We start from the raw sequence: 22466 nt of genomic DNA on the forward strand, positions 1-22466 counted from the left end.
TAGGGCCAGTTCTGGGGTGGTGTCTAATACTTGCTTAGTTATTTTACATATTTCTTGTATGGCTCTTGTCCAGAATAGTTGGCTTTTGGGGCACTCCCACCACATGTGGAGGTATGTGCCTGTGGAGGTGCACCCTCTCCAGCATTTTGGTGAGGTTCCTGGGCGTATTAGCGCTAGTTTTCTTGGTGTTCGGTACCACCTGTAGGTGAGTTTCAGAGTGAGTTCTTTTCTTTTCGTTGATATGGATTTAAAGGGGGGTTTAGACCACATTCTGATCCATTGAGTGGGGTTAATCTCATAGCCTATGTCATTCTCCCATTGCTTTTTGATTGCGTCTAGGGGGTTTGTGGGACTTTGGAGTAGTATTTTGTATATTGCGGATACCATCCCTTTACCGTTTCCCTTTGTTGTTAGGAGGAGGTTTTCGAAGGTTGTCAGGGGCCTAGTTGCTGCTGATTTTACTGTTGGGTTGTTTAAGAGGGCGTGTAGTTGTTGTTGTGCTAACCAGGGCATTTGGGTGTCTTCTAGTTTGTCTTGTATTTCTTGTGTTGACAAAGGTTTGTTATTTTTATAAAAGTCTATTAGGCGATATAAACCTTTGGTTTGCCAGGTTTTTATCTGGAGGTTTTGTGCTGCATGGTGGAATAATGGGTGGTACGCCAGGGAGATTGGTGGGGATGGGGTTGGGGGTAGTTTGCCTATTTCTGTTTTTTATGTGAGAAGATAAAAGAGTGTAGTTTTCTCTGCCAACTGCGGAGTTGGGTTGGGGGGATCCAGATTGGGAGGGTTTGGAATAGGTAGGTTAGTTTTGGGAGGGTGATCATTTTGATCATGGCTATTTTGTCTGAGAGAGTGAAATTCATGTTGTTCCATCTCTTTAGGTCTTTGTTAATTTGTCGCCACAGGGGCTTGTAGTTGTGGAGGTACAATTTATTGAGGTTTCTGGTTATTTGTACCCCTAGGTATCCGAACTTGGTGTGGCAAAGTTTTATTTTGGTGAGCTTCGTGAGTTCATTTTGGGTGTGAGGAGGGGTGTTGAAGCACATAGCTTCTGACTTTGTAAAATTTACCTGTAGGCCCGACACCATTGCAAATGTGTTGAGTTCTCTGATTAGGGAGGTTGCTGTGCTTAAGGGGTCTGGTGTTGTGACCATTAGGTCGTCTGCAAGGAGCCCTAATTTATAGGTTCTGCCTTTTATTTCCACTCCCTTGATGTCTGTGGCTGCTTGGATTCGGATTGCTAAGGGTTCCAGAGGCAGGATAAATAAGAAGGGAGACAGTGGGCATCCTTGTTTCATGCCTCTTTGGATAGCTATAGTATTAGAATCCATATTGTTAGTTCTGCATTTTGCTGAGGTTTGGGAGTATATTTGTTTGAGGATTTGTAGGAAGTAGGGGCCAAATGTCATGTTAGTTAGTACTGCTAATATGTATTTCCACTCTAAGCAATCAAAGGCTTTGAGGATGTCTAGGGACATAATTGTCAATGGGAGTTTATTTTATTTTATTTTTTTTAAAAAATAATTTTTATTGATTTTACAACATAAACAAAAAACAAATAAACATAACACGACTTCCCCAAACCTCCCCTTCACTGCATCCATATTTTAAAATTTTTAGCAATTCTTCATCCCATTTTTATATTTAATTCTCTTTAAAAAAAAAAATTCTATTTTATAAATTTCAATTTATAGCTGTAATTCTTTGTATCCAATCCCTTGACATCTTAACATTCCGAAATTTTACAACAATTTTTAAGATAGATTTTAAATTTTTTCCAGTCCTCCTCCACTGTCTCTTTCCTCTGGTCACGGATTCTGCCGGTCATCTCTGCCAGTCCCATAAATTCAGTCACCTTGGTCTGCCATTCTTCCAGAGTAGGTAATTCTTTAGTCTTCCAATACTTCGCCAAAAGGATTCTTGCTGCTGTTGTTGCATACATAAAAAAGGTCCTATCTTTCTTTGGTACCAATTGGCCGACCATGCCCAGGAGAAAAGCCTCCGGTTTCTTTACAAATGTCCACTTAAGGATTTTCTTAATTTCATTATAGATCATTTCCCAGTAGGCCTTAATCTTTGGGCAGGTCCACCAAAGGTGATAAAAAGTTCCTTCACATTCATTACACTTCCAACAATTGTTATTGGGCAAATGATATATCTTTGCAAGCTTGACTGGGGTCATGTACCACCTATAGATCATTTTCATTATGTTCTCTTTCAGGGCACTGCATGCCGTAAATTTAATACCTGTGGTCCATAACTGCTCCCAGTCAGCAAACATAATATCATGACCAATATCCTGTGCCCACTTAATCATGGCTGATTTAACCGTTTCATCCTGTGTATTCCATTTTAGCAGCAGATTATACATTCTAGACAAATTCTTAGTATTGGGTTCTAGCAATTCTGTTTCTAACTTTGACCTCTCCTTCTGAAATCCTAGTTTTCTGTCCTGCTTAAAAGTTTCATTGATCTGGAAATAATGTAACCAATCTCGGACTTTAGGTTTCAATTTCTCAAAACTCTGTAGTTTCAACTTTTCACCATCATATTCTATAATTTCACAATATTTTGGCCAATCTGTATCCATGTTCAGTCTTTTTACCGCCTTGGCTTCCATTGGTGACAACCACCTGGGGGTTTTACTTTCAAGCAAATCTTTATATCGATTCCATACATTATACAATGCTTTCCTAACAATATGGTTTTTAAAATTTCTATGTACCTTTACCTTATCATACCATAAATATGAATGACAACCAAAACTATTATCATAACCTTCCAGGTCCAGAATGTCTGTATTCTCAAGAAGTAGCCATGGTTTCAGCCAGCAAAAAGCTGCTGCTTCATAATAAAGTTTTAAGTCCGGCAGGGCAAAGCCCCGTCTATCCTTTGCATCAGTCAAAATCTTAAATTTTATTCTGGGTTTTTTGCCCTGCCAGACAAATTTAGATATGTCTTTCTGCCACTTCTTGAAACAGTCCATCTTATCTAGAATTTGCAATGTCTGGAACAGAAACAACAATCTCGGCAATACATTCATCTTGATAACAGCAATTCGGCCTAACAAGGAAAGTCTCAATCTTGACCATATATCGAAATCTTTCTTCACTTCGGCCCAGCATTTCTCATAATTGTCTTTAAATAGGTTCACATTCTTAGATGTTAAATTCACCCCCAGATATTTTACCTTTTTAGTAATTTCCAAACCAGTTTCTCTTTGAAAACTATCTTTTTCCCCCACCGTAAGATTTTTTTCCAACACCTTTGTCTTATGTTTATTTAATTTAAATCCTGCTACCTGACCAAATATTTCAATAAGTTCCAGAACTCTTTTTGTACTGGTTTCTGGCTGTTGTAATGTCAAGACTAGATCATCTGCAAATGCTCTTAGCTTATAATGTTTAGTTCCGACCTGTATACCTTTAACCAGCTGGTCTCTTCTAATCATATTTAGGAAAACCTCCAGTACCGATATAAACAATAGAGGGGAAATTGGGCATCCCTGTCGTGTCCCTTTCTCTATTGGAATTTCGTCCATAACCATACCATTTACAATTAGTTTGGCCTTTTGCTCAGAGTAAATTGCACTTATACCATTTTCAAAGTTCTTGCCTACCCCCATCCCTTGGAGATTCCTCTTCATAAAGCTCCAACAAATGTTGTCAAAGGCTTTCTCTGCATCCACAAAAATCAAAACAGCTTTTCTATTTATGTCAGTTTCCAGAAGTTCTAAAATGTCTATAATATTCCTCACATTGTCTGACAATTGCCTGCCTGGTAGAAAGCCAGTTTGGTCCCTGTGAATCTCCTCTAACAAAACTTTTTTGAATCTTTTTGCTAAAATGTCTGCAAAGATTTTATAATCCACATTCAAGAGTGATATAGGGCGGTAATTCTTAACTTGATGTTTCTCAGTTTCTGTCTTCGGTATAAGTGAGATGAATGCTTCCTTCCACGATTCGGGAGCCTTTTTCCCTTCCAAAATTTGAGTGCAAACTTCTTTCAATGGTTGTATTAACCAATCCTTCAGTACTTTATAGTATCTCGCGGTTAGTCCATCTGGTCCTGGTGATTTTCCCAGCTGCATATCCTGAATGGCGCTCTCTATTTCTTGATCTGTAATTTTCTCATTCAAACTCCTTCTATTATTTTCAGAGATTTTTGGTAAACCGTATTTTCCAATAAATTCTTCTATCTCCTGTTCGTTTTTTGGCCCTTGTTTGTATAATTTCTTGAAGAAACTTTGAAAACAATTACTTATCTCATTTGGTTTATTAATAGACTTCCCATCTACTTCGAGTGATGTCACTGTATTCAATTTTTGCCTCTTTTTCAATTGCCAAGACAGTAGCTTCCCGCATTTATCTGCGGACTCAAAAGTCTTTTGTCTCATTTGTTTAATTTTCCATTCTATTTCCTGATTCATCAATTCCATATATTGTGTTTGATAGAATTTTATTTCTCTTAATATCTCTTGAGATTTTGGCTTAGATCTCAATTTCTTCTCCCCTTCTTTTATTAGATTCCAAATTTTCTCTTTCTTCTCATTCTGTTTTTTCCTCTTTATTGAATTCTGTTGTATTAGGAAGCCACGCATCACGGCTTTACTTGCGTCCCAAATAACTCTTTTTTTGGTGTCTGATCTCATGTTAATCTCGAAGTAATCTTTAAGTGTTTTTTGGGCCTTTTTGCAAATTTCCTCATCTCCAAAGAGGGTGTCATTCATTCTCCATCTAAAGGTTCCAGCTGTTGTCAGTTTCATTTCCATCTTGACAGCATTGTGGTCAGAACAGGTCTTTGGGCAGATTTCTATTTTTTTAACTTTTGATGCCAGATTACTAGAAGTCCATATTTGATCAATTCTAGTCCATGTCATTTTTGCTTCAGAGAAGAAGGTCCCCTCCCTTTCCAGAGGGTTCCTAGTTCTCCAAATGTCAATCAGGTCCATAGTGTCAGTCAGTTCAAAGAATGTCTTTGGTAGTCTTCCATCATTAGATATTGTTTGTCTTTGGGCCTTGTCCATGTTTGTGGAGACGACTCCATTCATATCACCCATCATTATAATTTTAAAATCCAAAAAGTCCATTAAAGTCTCGTGCAACTTCTTGAAGAATTCAGCCTTCCCCTCATTTGGTGCATAAACTCCAACAATCAAAATCTTTTCTCCATAAATTTGAATTTCCACTGCCAGGTATCTTCCTTGGTCATCCTTAAAGATCAGTTTTGGTTCAAATTTTTCCTTGACATAGATCACAACTCCTCTTTTCTTAACTCTATCTGATGAGATAAATTCTTGTCCTAATCTCTTATTTGTTAAAAGTTTTCTATGTATCCTGGCAATGTGAGTTTCTTGTAGACAGATTACATCTAGATGTTCCTTCTTTAATAGATGAAATACTTGGCCCCTTTTTCGAGGGTGGTTCAAACCATTACAGTTCCAGCTGAAGAGTTGCAGAGACATTTTTGTTACTGGGTAGCTCTTCCACCGACTGCACCAAGTTGTTGTTCCTCCTCGGTCGGTGCTCGGTTCAGTCCAAATGATAGATTTGAAATGTCCGGTACTTCCCCCTCACTAACAGTTCCTTTCTGAAGATCCTCTTGATTTCTTTCCAAAAAGAGTTCTTTATCCTGGTTTGTTTTTATTTTAATTTTCTTCCCTTTAAAGTTAAAGGACAGCCCTTGTGGAAATTCCCACCTGAATGGGATATTATTCTGTTTAAGTAGATCAACTAATTCTTTAAATTGAGATCTAACCTCCAAAAAATATTTAGGAATATCCTTGAAAATCTGGATCTGAGAATTTTTAATGACCAAGGCCTTCTGGAAATGTAGGTTTAGTATTTTGTCTCTTTGTTCCTTTGATCCCAGGGTAATTAAACAGTCTCTTGGCTTCTTCCCTTGCTTTCTGCCAATCCGAAAGGCTGAGGTTATCACAAATTCATCTTCTTCTCCATCTAACTCATCATTCCAAAAGTCTTGAAATTTATCTGTGAGGAATTCCCCAAGCTTGTCCTCTTCCTCTTCTGGAACCAGTCTTAATTTCAGGTTCTTGCTTTTCCTTTCCAGTTCTAGTAGGGCTAATGCTGTATCATGTTCATGTACTTTTTTTGCAATAGGCGCAAATTTTCCTTTGGTTTCTTCGGCAGTAGACCTAGCACTCTCAGCTATTCTCCTTGTTTCCGTAGACTCTTGAACCAAACGGTTTATAGAATCTGTATTAGATGAGATTGTTGTTGTGTTCAGGTCTAGTCTTGTTGTCAACTCCGTCAGTTTCTTAGAGTTCTCTGTAGACTGTTTAGTAAGTTCTGCAGATTGCTTGGTGAGTACTTCTAATGACTGATTTATTTTGAGCAGAGCCTGTGTCATTGACTCCATTGATGCTGCTGTTATTTTTTCTTGTGCAGCTGCTGCTCCTGATAAAGAGCCTCTTTTTTGAGCTTGTTTTTGAGCCTGCTTTGTTTTACTTCTTGTTGAAATCTCTTCTGGCGGGTTGCTCATAACTCAAGGTCATTCACACAGGAAAGTTGCAAGTGGAAAATCCCGCTGGATACACCGTAATACAACTAAAGCCCTCTAGAGGAGGAAATTGTAACCATCCAAAGGCACCCACAACAAAGAAACAGAAAGTCCAAAGGCAAAAGTCCCACTAAGAGTCTTTAATTTGTAGCACTTTACTGTTAAAATTGTAATCCACCAAAGTCCCGTTAATATGTTTCAAATAAGTCTTATTTTGTAGCCACTGTCTTTTGACAGCTCACTTGACAGTTCCTTTTTCAGGCGATCGCTGCTCCGGCAGCCTGACCAGAAGTGTCAGCAGCAGAGGTTTTTTATTCCTTATCCCTTTCTTTTGCAGGTTAAATTAATTCTGTTTCCTCCCCCCCTTCTCCTGCACAACAGGGGGGAGATCCTTTCGATGTCTGGTTTAATAAGAGTTAAAAGGAAAGTCCATTTAAACACAGCTCAGTCTTTTCATTGCTCCGTTAATCATGCAGATCCGGGAGGCTGACTTCCTTAATTTTTGCCTTCCCGTTTTCAGCCAAATCTTCTAAATTTTTAAGTCCCGTTTTAATTTTGCGTTCTTACTCACGGGTATTGTTGTTGCCAATCTTTAGTTTCAGAAAGGAATCGGCGCTCTCCGTTAATGGCGACGCGGCTTCACTCCGTAAGCTGGGTAGCGATCCTCAGCACCGCGCTCACCCCGATGCCGCTCCGGAGCCTTTAAAAAGGCTCTTTCACGATGCCGGGGGGGCGCAAAGGTGCCCACCGAATCTCCTTGCTCACAGGCTTCAGCGCCTGTGATTTTAGGGGTCCCCCGCTTGCCGTAGTGGGTAAGACCCGAACTTACGGAGCAGTCCTGCCTCGGAGCTCGAGGCTAGGACCGCCATCAAACGCTGGCGCCGACCGGAAGTCCCTAATTGTCAATGGGAGTTTAGTTGCCTTGCTGTGTTCGATCAGGTTCAGTAGTTTCCTGATGGGGTCTGTTATATTGCGGCCAGGGACAAAGCCAGTCTGGTCTGGGGCTATTAACTTGTGTACAAAGATTTTTAGGCGGTTGGCCAAGATTGATGTGAATATCTTGTAGTCTTGGTTTATTAATGAGGTTGGGCGGTATGATTCTACTTTGAGGCTGTCTTTTAGTGGTTTTGGGCCATACCCATGTATTTTACAGGTGTGTCTTCCACTGCCTCCCGCAGTTTGGTCAAACTCATGTTGGTAGCTTCGAGAACACCCTATATTAGCTATTTAGGGAGGTCTTGAAATGTGTGGACTGGGCCACCAGGGCAAGTGTCTGAACCTTCATCTGATAGGAAATGTTTTGCAGCAGTGGGCAACAGATAAAAAAGTGACATTGAGGAGGGTCGTATGGCAGAGGGAGGGAGAGTGAGAAATGTCCTTATTTTCAAATGAGGAATGTTGGAGAGTATGCATACAGTGTACTCTGCCTCCCCATTTTATCCTCAAAAAACCCTGGTGAGGTGGGTTATGTGGATAGACAGTGACTAGCCAAAAGCATTCTAGTGAACTTCATGGTTATGTGCTAAACACACTTTGCTTCTACAATAATCAAACTTCAACATGATTTTGGAGGGAGATTAATACATTCCCCACTTCTTTCCAGAACCCACCCACCACCTCAATCAAGTGATCACATCAAGAGATATCTGCAAGTTTGCTCACTTTTATTCAGCCTTAGGCTACCTAATTACATGGATATTATTGAATCTGGGATAGGCTGGGGAGGGAAAACTGGGATAGGTTGAGAAAGGGGTGTGCATCACTTTTCACCCTGGGATTTCTCCTCAGGCCTCTGGGTGGGCTCCACGGTGCCTGCTGTGTGGGTAAACATACAGGAGTATGAAGTGCCGATGTTCCAGTCAGAGTAGGGGACTACCACCTGGCTGAAGACCAAGAGGGAATCCTTGATGCTGCCCTTCAATAATCAGGGATTCACATGGCGACCTTCAAGGAGGGCATTCTTCACCCACTGGACAGAAACTTCACTTGCATTGAGCCCAATGACCATGCCGGTGAGGATTGTCTGTGCTCGCTGAAGGCTGCTTTCTTTATGGTTGGCGCGATAGAGGTTCTCATGGAGATCCTTCCCTTTGTCTTTTTAAGTTTTGGGGTGAGGAAAGTATGAGAGAAAGGGAGAGGCAACAGCTATTAAGTTTAGACATACTTGATGGACAACATTTATGACACCATTTAGTGCTGATTATTTTCTGCTGCATTCTCTGACAAACATTTTTAATCTGTAGATAGAGGGGTGTAAATCCTTAATAAAAGCTTTAAGGAGCAAAGGGGATTTAACTGAAGTTCTTGTGCATGTGGACCTGAGTAGGAAGATCTGTGGCACATACATGGGGCTTCCTTGAGCTGGATGAGGACACGGTGGCATAGTGGAGATTCCAGGAATATTTACACAGCTCCGTTCCCCAACATATATAAAGAAAGCGCCCAGCACAAAAAGCATCCCAGCCTTCCCAGAGAAGGTTTTGGTGTATAGGCTGGGTTTGAAAACCAAGGATAGCTAAAAACGTCCCATATCCAATGATACCATCTCTGCACAGTTGCTCCTGGAAACAATCATCCTGCTCCCAAACCATGCTTTTCAAAGGAAATCTAAGTCCCAACGGTGTCAAGAGTTTTTACCTTCAGGTTCATTGACTTTTGTTAGGGACTCAGGGACTGATAAGAGATAAGAGGAGAATTACTGTTCAGACCTCCACCTGACTGATTGCAATTTCAAGTTGTGTCTTTCATCAATACTAGCACTGGTATCATGGCAACTGGTGGGGAAAGTCTTATCTCAACAGGCCGTAATGGAAAGCAGAAATAAATTTCTGAATTAAGGAGGAAGCAGTCTTAAAATGGTCAGTCCCTGAGAGGATCTTAAGCAATCAGGAAACAATTATCCCGCTCCCAAACCATGCTTTTCAAAGGAAACCTAAGTCCCAACTGTGTCGAGAATTTTTACCTTCTGGTTCATTGACTTTTGTTTCAGACTCAGGGAGGGATACTCGACAGACGAAGTTGTGCAGCTCCGAATCGTCTAGTGGTTTAAGGCTGAGGTGTGCTGTGTTACCAGTGTGTGCACTTATGATGCCAGAGGTGTTATCTGATTGGCCACCTGCCTCCCACGTAATCGTCATGCCTACTGGGACAAAGCCAGAGAGAATGCACACCAATATTGCTCCTAAGGGAACAAAATAGATAGACAGACAGACAGATGAAATTCCTGGTTTTTTAATGACTTTGTATTACTGTTTTTATGGTTTTTCTGATATTGCTTTACAGTTTTTATGTTGCTTAGTGCACTATTTAAGATTTCAGCAGCTTAGAAACCTCTGCTTTCCATCTCAGTCCTTCCAGTCGTGCTTTTGTCTGCCATCTGTTCTTCTCTACACCCCTGTGATTTTCCTTCTCTCCGACCCTCTTTCCCATGCATATTCTCTTTTCGTGAAATCGTAGAATTCTTGAATTGGAAGGGACCCCAATGCTCATCTAGTCCAAGCCCCTGTAATGCTTACTTACTTACTTCATCAAAACTTTTATAGGCATTAGAAATATAGGGCATCCTAAAACATTTAAAATATATACAAATAAACAGCCATGTAAAATATATAATGATGAGGAATTTCATTGGGATTTCTTCTTGCTAAATAGTGCCATTTAGCACTCCAAGAGATCCTATTAACAAAACCTCAGCCCCCCTTGCAGTTAATTCCGGGTTAATGTCAGACAGATAGAATCGGATATTTTCATTGTGCCGTGATGTTAGACCACCCCAAAAGGGGGAGGTAGCATGAGTTTGCGTAGCAGGTTGTAAAATGCACAGTAGAAAAGGATATGTTCTACAGTGTCCGACACATTCAAAGAACATCCACAATGTCTATCATTTCTGGAGATGTATAAAAATCTGCCCTTGACAAAAGTTGAAGGAAAAACATTCAGTCGGGCTAAGATAAAGGTCCTGAGTTGGACAGAAATTATTATTTTTGAGAAATGTGACCCTGTTATCTCGGGAGAGCAAATTATATTTACACGTGACTTGATGTTGTATCCTCCCAATGTACCTTAATCTGTTTTGACTATTGCAATACATATATTGCTCACTCAAATTATACAAGGGTTTCAAAATCTGATTTGAATACCAATAGACCTGATTTTCCTATGTAAGAGTTGGAACGCCTGGATTTATCAGAGTCCGTAAGTAGGTCAGAGAGTAGACTCAAAGGCTGGCAACAAAATGGAAATGCAACCAGTATTTTATAGTGCTAGCCCACACCCAATATTCCATCGTGTGTATACCTAGTTCTGCTCACATTGTCTCATACATGATTGAACTTGGGAGCCCCAGGAGACGTCTCAAGACGGACGTGAGGGTGATCTGACTGAGACATCTGTCACCCCATTGATCGCCAGGGCTGATCTGACTGACCTGGCTGGCTAGGCAGGTGTCCCACTGTTTCATATGCGTCCCTCCCTAAGCTGCACACTCGGTGGAAGAGGAAGACCATCCCAGATAGGAGTGTACCATTCTTCAATCAAGGCTTGATGATAGCTGTGCTCCCTGTATAGATAGAACCTCCCTGATAGAACCTCCCCCTGTAATGCAGGAATCTCAGCTAAATGATTTCAGCTACATAGTTTGTGAGAGCCCTGCCTTCTTTGCCCATATCAGAAGAATGTCTCTTCTGTCCCCTAAACTTACAAAGATCGCAGCACACAGAAACAGGCACTTACAAATGTTAATAAAAGGGTATTTGTTTTGGAACCATGGGATCCATCCCTTTGGAATGACTATCCCGTTTACTGCTGGCAAATAAGCAGAAAAGTTGGAGGAAGAGAATCCAAGGGTTGTTATTGCTCTGTTTCTAAGGGTGGTTCCAGATGCTCAGATTTCAGGTACATGCATGAGAAAGCTGCAAAGAGGAAGGAAAGAGAAGCAAACTCACCTGTATCAGCCTGGGAAGAAGTCAGTGGCAGGCTGGCCCCGCAAAGGAGTCCCACAAATGGTAAGAAGATCTTGGCCCACATTTTAGGATTCAGTGTGAATGGCATGTGGGCCACCAGGCCTGCTTATATAGCATCCTGGTGAGATATGTTTCCCATCTGTAGCTCCACCCAGACAATCCAAGAAGAGGCTATTCTGTGAGGTTCTCAGAAAGTCCTTCCAGAAACTTGAGTGTAATTGGGATTTGTGGGCAATCCTTATAGCTATGGGGAAGTTCGCCTATTGTTATTATTTAATAACAATGCTATTTATCTAGTATAGCATCTAGATCAAGGGAAGTAATAGTGCCACTGTATTCTGCTCTGGTCAGACCTTACCTGGAGTACTGTGTCCAGTTCTGGGCAGCACAATTCAAGAAGGACACTGACAAACTGGAACGTGTCCAGAGGAGGGCAACCAAAATGGTCAAAGGCCTGGAAACGATGCCTTATGAGGAACGGCTAAGGGAGCTGGGCATGTTTAGCCTGGAGAAGAGGAGGTTAAGGGGTGATATGATAGCCATGTTCAAATATATAAAAGGATGTCACATAGAGGAGGGAGAAAGGTTGTTTTCTGCTGCTCCAGAGAAGCGGACACGGAGCAATGGCTCCAAACTACAAGAAAGAAGATTCCACCTAAACATTAGGAAGAACTTCCTGACAGTAAGAGCTGTTTGACAGTGGAATTTGCTGCCAAGGAGTGTGGTGGAGTCTCCTTCTTTGGAGGTCTTTAATCAGAGGCTTGACAACCATATGTCAGGAGTGCTCTGATGGTGTTTCCTGCTTGGCAGGGGGTTGGACTCAATGGCCCTTGTGGTCTCTTCCAACTCTATGATTCTATGATTCTATTATTCTAATTTGTTTTTTTTGTTTTGTTTGGTTTTTTTTTTAATTTTTTATTAAGGATTTTCTTGTTTTACAGAAGTGTAGTGCCTCGTATTTTTTTTTTCCTTCTTCTTCCATGTAACATTTTACAAATCCGTTTCATTTGTTGAGGCATTAGGGGGAGAAGAAAACAGAAAGAAAAAAGAAAGGGGGTGGGGTGGGGAGAGGGAGGATGGATGGGGGTGGGGTCGGGTGGCGGTGTTTCTATTATGTTTAATGTATGTAGAGTTTGGTGTCAGCGTTGCTTGTGTTGTTCACTTGTGTTCCTTTGGTGATGAGAGAGGTTGGGGTTGGCTTAGGGTGTGATTGTTTGCTTGTGATTGGCTGTGGTGATCTTTGTTTTCGTGTGTGAGTGAGGTGGGTGGGTGTTTTGGATCAGGTTAGCCATATTGATTTGTATGCTGTTGGTGGATTATTGTCATTGTCCTGTTGGGCTGTGTATGTGATAAAGGGGAGCCATACCGGGGTGAAGGCGTCTTCTTCTGTTTGTCCCCGTGTCAGTTTCAGTTTATTAGTTAATTTTTCTAGTAGGGCTGTTTCCCATACTATTTGGTACCATTGGTCCATGCTTACTCCTGACAGGTCTCTCCAGTGTCTGGTTATGATGTTTCTGGCTGCTGAGAGCAGGTGGGTTATGAGTTCTTTGTGGTGTAAATGGGCATTGTTGTCTTGGAAGATGTTTAGTAGGGCCAATTCTGGGGTGATGTCTATTACTTGCTTAGTTATTTTACATATTTCTTGTATGGCTGTTGTCCAGAATAGTTGAATTTTGGGACACTCCCACCACATGTGGAGGTATGTGCCTGTGGAGGTGCACCCTCTCCAGCATTTTGGTGAGGTTCCTGGGTGTATTAGCGCTAGTTTCCTTGGTGTTAGGTACCACCTGTAGGTGAGTTTCAGTGTGAGTTCTTTTCTTTTCGTTGATATGGATTTAAAGGGGGGTTTAGACCACATTCTGGTCCATTGAGTGGGGTTAATCTCATAGCCTATGTCATTCTCCCATTGTTTTTTGATTGTGTCTAGGGGATTTGCGGGATTTTGGAGTAGTATTTTGTATATTGCGGATACCGTCCCTTTACCGTTTCCCTTTGTTGTTAGGAGGAGGTTTTCGAAGGTTGTCAGGGGCCTAGTTGCTGCTGATTTTACTGTTGGGTTGTTTAAGAAGGCATGTAGTTGGTGTTGTGTTAACCAGGTCATTTGGGTGTCTTCTAGTTTGTCTTGTATTTCTTGTGTTGACAAAGGTTTGTTATTTTTATAAAAGTCTATTAGGCGATATAAGCCTTTGGTTCGCCAGGTTTTTGTCTGGAGGTTTTGTGCTGCATGGTAGAATAATGGGTGGTACGCCAGGGGGATTAGTGGGGATGGGGTTGGGGATAGTTTGCCTATTTGTGTTTTCCATGCTTTGAGCATGGTCTGTGTGTACCTGTTAAGTGTTGTGGGAATTTTCTTTAGTTTGTTTGGGAGGAGTGGGTATGTTGTGGTGCAGGTGTTTTCAATTGTGTCCCTCTCTAGGTGTACCCATTGTTTTGTCTCATCTTCTAGTATATATGGGATTATATGGCGTATTTGGTTGGCATTGTAATATGCTTCTATGTTGGGGATTCCCCATCCTCCTTCTGAGGTGGGGAGGTGCAGGTATTTGGGGCTTATTCTTGGTTTTTTATGTGAGAAGATGAAAGAGTGTAGTTTTCTCTGCCAACTGCGAAGTTGGGTTGAGGGGATCCAGATTGGGAGGGTTTGGAATAGGTAGGTTAGTTTTGGGAGTGTGATCATTTTGATCATGGCTATTTTGTCTGAGAGAGTGAAATTCATGTTATTCCATCTCTTTAGGTCTTTGTTAATTTGTCGCCACAGGGGCTTGTAGTTGTGGAGGTACAATTTATTGAGGTTTCTGGTTATTTGTACCCCTAGGTATCTGAACTTGGTGTGGCAAAGTTTTATTTTGGTGACCTTCGTGAGTTCTTTTTGGGTGTGAGGAGGGGTGTTGAAGCACATAGCTTCTGACTTTGTAAAATTTACCTGTAGGCCCGACACCATTGCAAATGTGTTGAGTTCTCTGATTAGGGAGGTTGCTGTGCTTATGGGGTCTGGTGTTGTGACCATTAGGTCATCTGCAAAGAGCCCTAATTTATAGGTTCTGCCTTTTATTTCCACTCCCTTGATGTCTGTGGCTGCTCGGATGCGGATTGCTAAGGGTTCCAGAGGCAGGATAAATAAGAAGGGAGACAGTGGGCATCCTTGTTTCGTGCCTCTTTGGATAGCTATAGTATTAGAATCCATATTGTTAGTTCTGCATTTTGCTGAGGCTTGGGAGTATATTTGTTTGAGGATTTGTAGGAAGTTGGGGCCAAATTTCATGTTAGTTAGTACTGCTAATATGTATTTCCACTCCAAGCAATCAAAGGCTTTGAGGATGTCTAGGGACATAATTGTCAATGGGAGTTTGGTTGCCTTGCTGTGTTCGATCAGGTTCAGTAGTTTCCTGATGGGGTCTGTTATATTGCGGCCAGGGACAAAACCAGTCTGGTCTGGGGCTATTAACTTGTGTAGGAAGATTTTTAGGCGGTTGGCCAAGATTGATGTGAATATCTTGTATTCTTGGTTTATTAATGAGATTGGGCGGTATGATTCTACTTTGAGGCTGTCTTTTAGTGGTTTTGGGATGGAGACTATTTTGGAGTGGGTCCAGGTTTTGGGGATGGGGCCCCCTTTTATGATGTCGTTGAATAGGCGGGTCATGTAGGGCATCAAGGGTTCTTTGAATTTCCTATAGAATTCTGCTGTGAAGCCATCTGGGCCTAGGGCTTTGTGTGGTTTCAGGTTTTTGAGGACCGCATCTATTTCCTCTGGGGTGATAGGGCTGTCCATGAATTCCTGTTCCTCATCAGTTAGGGTAGGCATGGTCAGTCCTGCTAGAAATGTTCTGATTTCCTTCTCTGGTGGGTTATGGGAGGTGTATAGGTTGGAGTAGAATTCTGCAAATTCTGAGGTTATTTCTTCGGGGGAGAATGTTATGTTGCCGTCTTTTTTGGTGATGCAGTGTATTCTTGTTTTGAGTGCTTTTTTCCTACATCTATTTGCTAGTAATCTGGAGTTTTTCCCTCCATATTCGTAGAAACGTTGTTTAGAGTATAGAATGTTGATCATTGTTTTGTTAATTTCTAGGGAGTCTAGTTCTCTCCTTTTTTGTTCTATAAGTTTGAGGAGTTTTTTAGATCCTGTTTGTTTATAGCGTGATGAGAGGGCTGTGATGTCTTGTTCTATTTTGCTAATTTTTGAGGAGGTTTGTTTTTTAAGGAATGTTTTCTCTTTTATGCAAGCTCCTCTGGTGACCGCTTTCATTGCATCCCATAGGAGGGGGGTTGTTATATTGTTTACATCGTTTTCCTTGAAGTAGTTTTGGAGGGTTTTTGTGAGACTCTCTCTAATTTGTTTGTTTGTAGTTAGGATGGGACTGAAGGACCATGATGGGGTGGTTTGTGTTCCTTCTCCTATTTTAACGATGACTTCTACTGGGGCGTGATCTGTGATTTTAATGTTACCGATGTTTGTTGATTCCACTGAGGGGATCAGACCCTGTGTGAGTAGAATGCTGTCCAGTCTGGACACTGTATCATGGCGTCCTGATTGGAATGTATGGCTGATGTCTCCCGGGTTTTGCTCACCCCAAATGTCGTAGAGACCCCTGTTTTTTAGCATTTTTAGTAACTTGTAAGAGTTCCTAGTTGTTGGGGGTTTGCTTCGGAGGAAGGTTGCCCATGGGGTTGTGGGGTGGATATCTTTCAGGGATAAACCTTTCATATTTAGATTGAGGTCCCCTCCTAGGATTGCTTCCCCTTCAGAGAAGGAGAGGAATTTGTTTAGTGTCTTCTGGAAGAATTCTAATTGTTTCGTGTTTGGGGCATATATGGAGCCGATTGTCAGTTTGATTTTGCCATCTAGTGTCCCTTTAGCGAAAATGAATCTGCCTTTTTTGTCCTTGAGGACTGTTGTGGCAGTGAAGTTCAGGTCTCTACTGAGTATTATGGCTACACCACGAGCTTTCCCTGAGCCTTGTGCGACCCACTGTTGACTGAAGCGGGGGTCGCTCAGGAGTTTGCTGCCTTTGGGTGGGTTGTGTATTTCTTGTAGGAAGGTGATGTGTGGTTTCATGGTGTTTATGTATGAGGTGATGCGTTTTCTTTTGATGGGGTTTCCCAGCCCCCTCACATTTAATGTAATTGCTTTTAGGTTAGCCATCTTGCTTTTCTATTATGTGGGGCGATTCCCTGCCAACCCGTTCGGGTTGTCTTGTGTCTCTCTCTTCGTGTTGTTTAAAGAACCAGTGGGGTTGCGCTGACCTAGGGTGTGGTGGGTGGGGGGCTAGTGGGATTAAAGTGAGATTTGGGTTAAAGAGTAGGGGGTAAGTTGTAGGGAGTTTCCTATATGTAGTCATATAGGTGTTTGTTTGGGGTATTTTGGGCCATCTGGCATTTAGCCGGTTGGTCCTAGGTCTCAGCTGGTGTGGAAGGCCATGTTCAAGGACAGGCCATCCCCCCTGTTGTCTGCGATAGGGGGTGATCAGCGAGACAGTGTGAAGTGACTTTGTAACGTTGCTGTCAGGTATAAGGTTCGTAAGCAATGTTGCCAATGTTATAAGCAACATTGTTGGTGTGTTGGGGTGGGGATGTGGGTGCTGGTACGCTCTGGTGCCACCATATTGCTGGTTGGGTATCAGATTTTAGCCTGATTGTGGGTTGTGTTATTAAGGTTGGAGTTGTTTTTCCTTAGTATGGAGTATGAGGATGTTGAAGGTGTGGGTGATGGGGAATGTGGTTGAGGTCGTCTAGACTGGTGTTGGGGTGGGGGTTTCTGTGGGGGTGCGGGGCTGGGGGGGATGTTGATGGTGTTAACTAAATCTATGTTTGGGGGGGAGGGGGAAAGGGGGGGGGAGAAATCACCAGTCCTTCGGCTTGTGGGTTTTTTTTCCTGGTTGCTTCATTCAGCTGCGGTTGTTGTTGTTGTAGGGTTGTCCATCTGCGATGAATTGGTTTGGTTAATCTTGGTCTGGTTTCTTGTGTCGTATGGCCGGCGGGACGGTTCTGAGCGTTGTGCTTGCCTGTATTGGTTTGCATTGTTCTGCCGCTTCTGTTGTTTCTTTTTGCTCTGTACCGTCGTCCAGTTGCTTGCTGTTGTTTCCTCGTGGTTGGGGCTGTCACTTGGTGGGTTTGTCGGTTGCCATTCCGGTGGGAGGTCGAGTTCAAGGTTCTTTAGTAGTTGCAGGGCCTCAGGTATGTTGGTAGCCATGTGTTGTGTTGTATTGGTTGTTACAATGAGGCGGAAGGGGAAGCCCCATCGGTATTTGATCACTGCTTGTTGGAGACGCTGGGTGCATGGGCGCAGGCTTTTCCTCCAGTTTAGGGTATCCTGAGATAGGTCCTGTAGGGCCAGAATGGGGGTTTTTCCATATCGAAGGTTGCTTGAGTTTCTGAGGTGGTGCCATATCTCTTCCTTCTTTTTGTAGCGTGTGAAGCATACAATGATGTCTCTTGGGGGGGCGCTGGGTTTTGGCATAGGTTTTAGGGCTCTGTGAGCCCTCTCCAAGTCATCTGCCTCAAGTTTCAGGCTTGGGATTGTGTTTTTCAGCCAGCGTATAATTAGGTCTGCTGGGCTTTTCTCCTCTGTCTTTTCAGGAAAGTTGCGGAAGCGGATGTTACAACGTCTATTGCGGTCTTCAAGGTCGGCTTGCTTAATGTTCATCTCTCTGTGTTCTGCTTCCATTTGGTTTACCAGTTCATCCAGTTTCTTGTTCACACGTGCGTTCTCCTCCCGGTATTGCTCTATTATTTTTTCTTGCATTTGTTTTTTGTTCTCTAGAGCTTTCACTTTGGAGGTTAGATTGTTGATTAGTACCTGCATGGGAGCCATTGTGGCCTTCAGTGTTTCTTCTAATCTTGCTTCCATTTCCCTCAGATCTCGTTTTGTTATTGGGTGGTCATCATCTTGAAGGGGAGTTACCATCTTAGCATTGTTTGCCATCTCCCTGGTTGGTGTCATCTCAGTCTCCCTGATAGTTTTAGTTTGAGGTTGGCTTGGCGTCCACTTGGGGTAGGGCGTGTGGTGGTTAGGAGTTGTGCCAGTGGTGATTCCTGGGTGTTGTTGGGTTGTTGAGCTGATCAGGCTTTGTTGGCTGGTGGCTTTTACAGAGCGTTTGGATTAGGCGGTCATTTGTGTCACTTCTAGCCTGTGTTTTAAGAACTTCTCTTGGGTTTTCTGTAGTTGCCTCAGCGGTGCCACCGAGGCTGGGGGGGAGGGCAGGTAAGCAGAGGTGGGTAGACTAACGGACAGACAGTTCATATAAAGGGAGGGGGGTTAGCAGGTAGAGATGCAAGAGATTAGAGGGGTGGGGCCAGGGGGAATATGTGTTTAGGAGGGGGTTGTATATACCCAAAAGGGGTACTGGAGTCCAGTTAAGGTGGAAATTGGGGTTGGGAGTGCGCTTAGAAACAGAGACAGACAAATAGGCTATATGTAAAGGGTGGAGGGAGAAAAGGGAAGAAGAAGAAGAAGAAGAAAGAGAGAAGAAGGGGGGAGGCGGGGGGAGAGGGGAGATTGGAGTAAGAGAGAAGAGAGAGAGAGAGACAAAAAGAGTTGAAGGAGAGGAGAGATAGTACAGTAATATCAGAGGTATTAGATTGTAGCAGTAGTTTTAGCTATAGTATGAGGGGGCAAATTATGATAGGGTGATATGAATGTGTGTATGTGTTTCCTTTAGGGGAAGGGGGGGATGGAGAGAGGGAGGAGGGAGAGAAAATGAGAGGAGGAGGGGGAAGGGTGGGGGAGGGAAGGAGAAGAAAAGAGAGGGGGAGAGGGGAGGAGGGAGGGAGGGTGAGCTGCTGCAATGGTATGGGGGAAAGTCTTATTTTAAAAGAGGGGGTGGGGGGAAAGGGCTCCCCTCTCAAAAACAAACTGATGGACAGGCTAAAAAGGGGGGGTTGATTTTAAAAAATAAAAGGGATAGAAAGAAAAAATTGGGGATGGAAAATGAAAGGTGGGATAAAGGGAAAAAATGAGGAGGGGTGAAGAGAGAGAGGGGAGAGCAAAAAGGGAGAGAAAAATAAAAGGGGGGAGTTGAGGGGGAGAGTATCAATAACAATAGCAGTGATATAGAGGAAATTTTTGTTTTAAAAGAGAGTGGTGGTCGTAGCTGGGGGCGAAAGATTCCCCCCTCAAGAACAAGCCAACAAATAGAAAAGAACGGGCTTTAAAAAGAGAGGGGGGAAAATGTGTGGGTTTTTTTTTTTAAAAAAATAAAAAAAAAATAAAAATAAATAATAATATTTCCCCCTAATTATTGTTATTATTTTTTATTTGTAAAAAAGTAATTAAAAATGTACCGGCAAAAGATAAAAATGAGAATTAAAGGTAAAAAAAAGGGGGGGTTGTCTTTAGATAGATAGATAGAGCTTTTTATTTAAAAATGAAAATAAAAATGAGTAAAGTATAGATAAAAGAGGATAGGTAAAAGAGAGTGGAAAGTCTGGGGCGAAGTGGCAGTCCCAGGAAATGGCCTGTGATGGTTCAGGGCTGTTTTCTGGGTACTGCCATTTTAATTCTTAAGAGGGGAGTTTGAGGTGAAAATAAAATGAGGTTTAAATTGAGGGTGTGTGTGTGTGGAAAAGTGTGTCTTTAAATAGTGTGTAGGAAAGATAGAAATAAAAATAAAGATTCAAATAAAGGGTGGCTGCAGCAGCAGTGGCCCCTCTTTTAAAAAGAAAAATGATAAAAGTAGGTATATGGGGGGGGGGAATAAAAAAGAATTTCTTTTTTTTTAAAAAAAAGGGGGAGAGGGGTAGGAAGGGGTTAAAAAAAGGATTTTGTTTGTTGGTTGTTGTTGTTTTTTTAGAAAAAAGGAGAAAAGAAGGGGGTAGTTTCTTCCTTTTTGCGATCTCCTTGGTCATGCGGCTTTGCATGGAGGGGTAGGCTCCGGTCGGCTCAGCCACGTGTTTTTTCGCAGCGTCCTTTGCCTTCCCGTGTTCACCTACCTCCCCTCTTCTTTGTCGGCAGAGATGGGGGCGATGGGGGCAGCAGCGGTAAAGTTAGGGCTCCTTCTTCTTTCTTTCTTTTTTTCCCTTCTTCCTTCCCCCTTTTCTTTTTCTCCCTCTCTGCGTTAGCTCCACTGTCTTCCTGGATTTGGAGTTCCTGTCGGCTGTTGGGGGGGGGTCGGGTGCCTTTCCGGCTCAATCAGGGTCGTGGGGGGGGTGTTTTGGCTCCCTTGAAAGACGCCCCGGGCACCCCCGATTCCTCTCCGTTGGCAGTGTTGGCAGCAGCAGACCTGGGAGCCCGGGAATCGGCCAGACAGAGCCTTTCACTCTGGCTGGCTTCAGGAGCTCTTTTCTGCTGCTGCAGCCGCCATGCTGCCTCCCCTATGATTCTAATTTGTATACCACCTTTCATTAGCAGATCACAGGTGAGGATGTTTCACCCCTCCCATTGCAAGAACCTGCTGACAATATTTCAGAAAGGAGGGGGCGGATTTTGCTCATCGCTTCTTCCGCTCCAGCCTGTGGGAGTCTGAGTGTTATCTGTATATAGATAAGGTGACTGCTCAAGCAGCTGTAACTCATGCAGTCCAGCGTCTCCGATTAGTCTTTAGTTAGTTTATGCAGTAGCTGTAGATAATAAAAGAAGTTATACTTCAGAGCTGTCGTTCGTGTGGTTCATACTCTGCTGTGCTCCGCTGACTTTTGGAACTGAGTTTGGTGCTCAGTGTTTCTAAGGGTGGTTGCAGGTGCCCAGATGTCAGGTACATGCATGAGAAGGCTGCAAAGAGGAAGGAAAGAGAAGCAAACTCACGTAGCTCCACCCAGACAATCCAAGAAGAGGCTATTCTGTGAGGTTCTCAGAAAGTCCTTCCAGAAACCTGAGTGTAATTGGGATTATTTAATTGTTATTATTTAATTTGTATACTACTCTTCATTAGCTGATCACAGGCAGTTCAGAACATAAAAGTACAACATGAGAACACAAAATATATAATCTTCTTCCCTGATCTTCTTTATTTTTTTTTTTTTGGGTGTACAACTTCTTTTTTTTTATTATTAAAGATTTTCTTGTTTTACAGAAGTATGTGTAATGTCTCTCGTATTTTTTCCATGTAACATTTTTACAAATCAGTTTCATTTGCTGAGACATTAGTGGGGGGGAAAGGGGTGGAGGGGGGGAAGATGTGTGGGGTCGGGGTGGGGTGGGGTGGCGATGTTCCTATTTTGCTTAATGTATGTAGGGTTTCGTGTCAGCGTTACTCGTGCCGGTTCTCTGCTGTTCATTTGTGTTTCTTTGGTGGTGAGAGAGATTGGGGTTTCGTGTCAGCGTTACTCGTGCCGGTTCTCTGCTGTTCATTTGTGTTTCTTTGGTGGTGAGAGAGATTGGGGTTGGTCTATGGTGTGGTTGTTTGTTTGTGATTGGCTGTGGTGATCTTTGTTTTCGTGTGTGAGTGCGGTGTGTGTGTGTGTTTTGGATCAGGTTAGCCATACTGATTTATATGCTGTTGGTGTGTTATTGTCATTGTGTTGTTGGGCTGTGTATGTGATAAAGGGGAGCCATACCGGGATAAAGGGCCAGTTCTGGGGTGGTGTCTAATACTTGCTTAGTTATTTTACATATTTCTTGTATGGCTGTTGTCCAGAATAGTTGGATTTTGGGGCATTCCCACCACATGTGGAGGTATGTGCCTGTGGAGGTGCACCCTCTCCAGCATTTTGGTGAGATTCCTGGGCGTATTAGCGCTAATTTTCTTGGTGTTCGGTACCACCTGTAGGTGAGTTTCAGAGTGAGTTCTTTTCTTTTCGTTGATACGGATTTAAAGGGGGGTTTAGACCACATTCTGATCCATTGAGTGGGGTTAATCTCATAGCCTATGTCATTCTCACATTGTTTTTTGATTGTGTCTAGGGGGTTTGTGGAATTTTGGAGTAGTATTTTGTATATTGCGGATAACATCCCTTTACCGTTTCCATTTGTTGTTAGGAGGAGGTTTTTGAAAGTTGTCAGGGGCCTAGCTGCTGCTGATTTTACTGTTGGGTTGTTTAAGAGGGCGTGTA

General features: G+C 42.6%; 1 long non-coding RNA gene and 1 gene segment (V, D, J or C); both read right to left on the reverse strand.

The window, feature by feature from the left end:
- LOC309327117 (immunoglobulin heavy constant mu-like) overlaps positions 1-11612 on the reverse strand; it is a 33026-nt gene extending 21414 nt beyond the window's left edge. The window contains exons 1-2 of the C gene segment in view: positions 11463-11612; positions 9482-9700 (exon numbers count right to left, since the gene is read on the reverse strand).
- Positions 8167-9475, reverse strand: LOC309327125. Its single transcript, XR_014150419.1, has 2 exons — positions 9157-9475; positions 8167-8613 (listed from the first exon to the last, which is right to left on the reverse strand). It is a non-coding gene; the product is annotated as an uncharacterized lncRNA (long non-coding RNA).
- Positions 11613-22466: the final 10854 nt, after the last annotated feature.

Source organism: Podarcis erhardii, assembly GCF_964252035.2.
Source record: "Podarcis erhardii genome assembly, chromosome: 13".
Classification (NCBI taxonomy): Eukaryota; Metazoa; Chordata; class Lepidosauria; order Squamata; family Lacertidae; genus Podarcis; species Podarcis erhardii.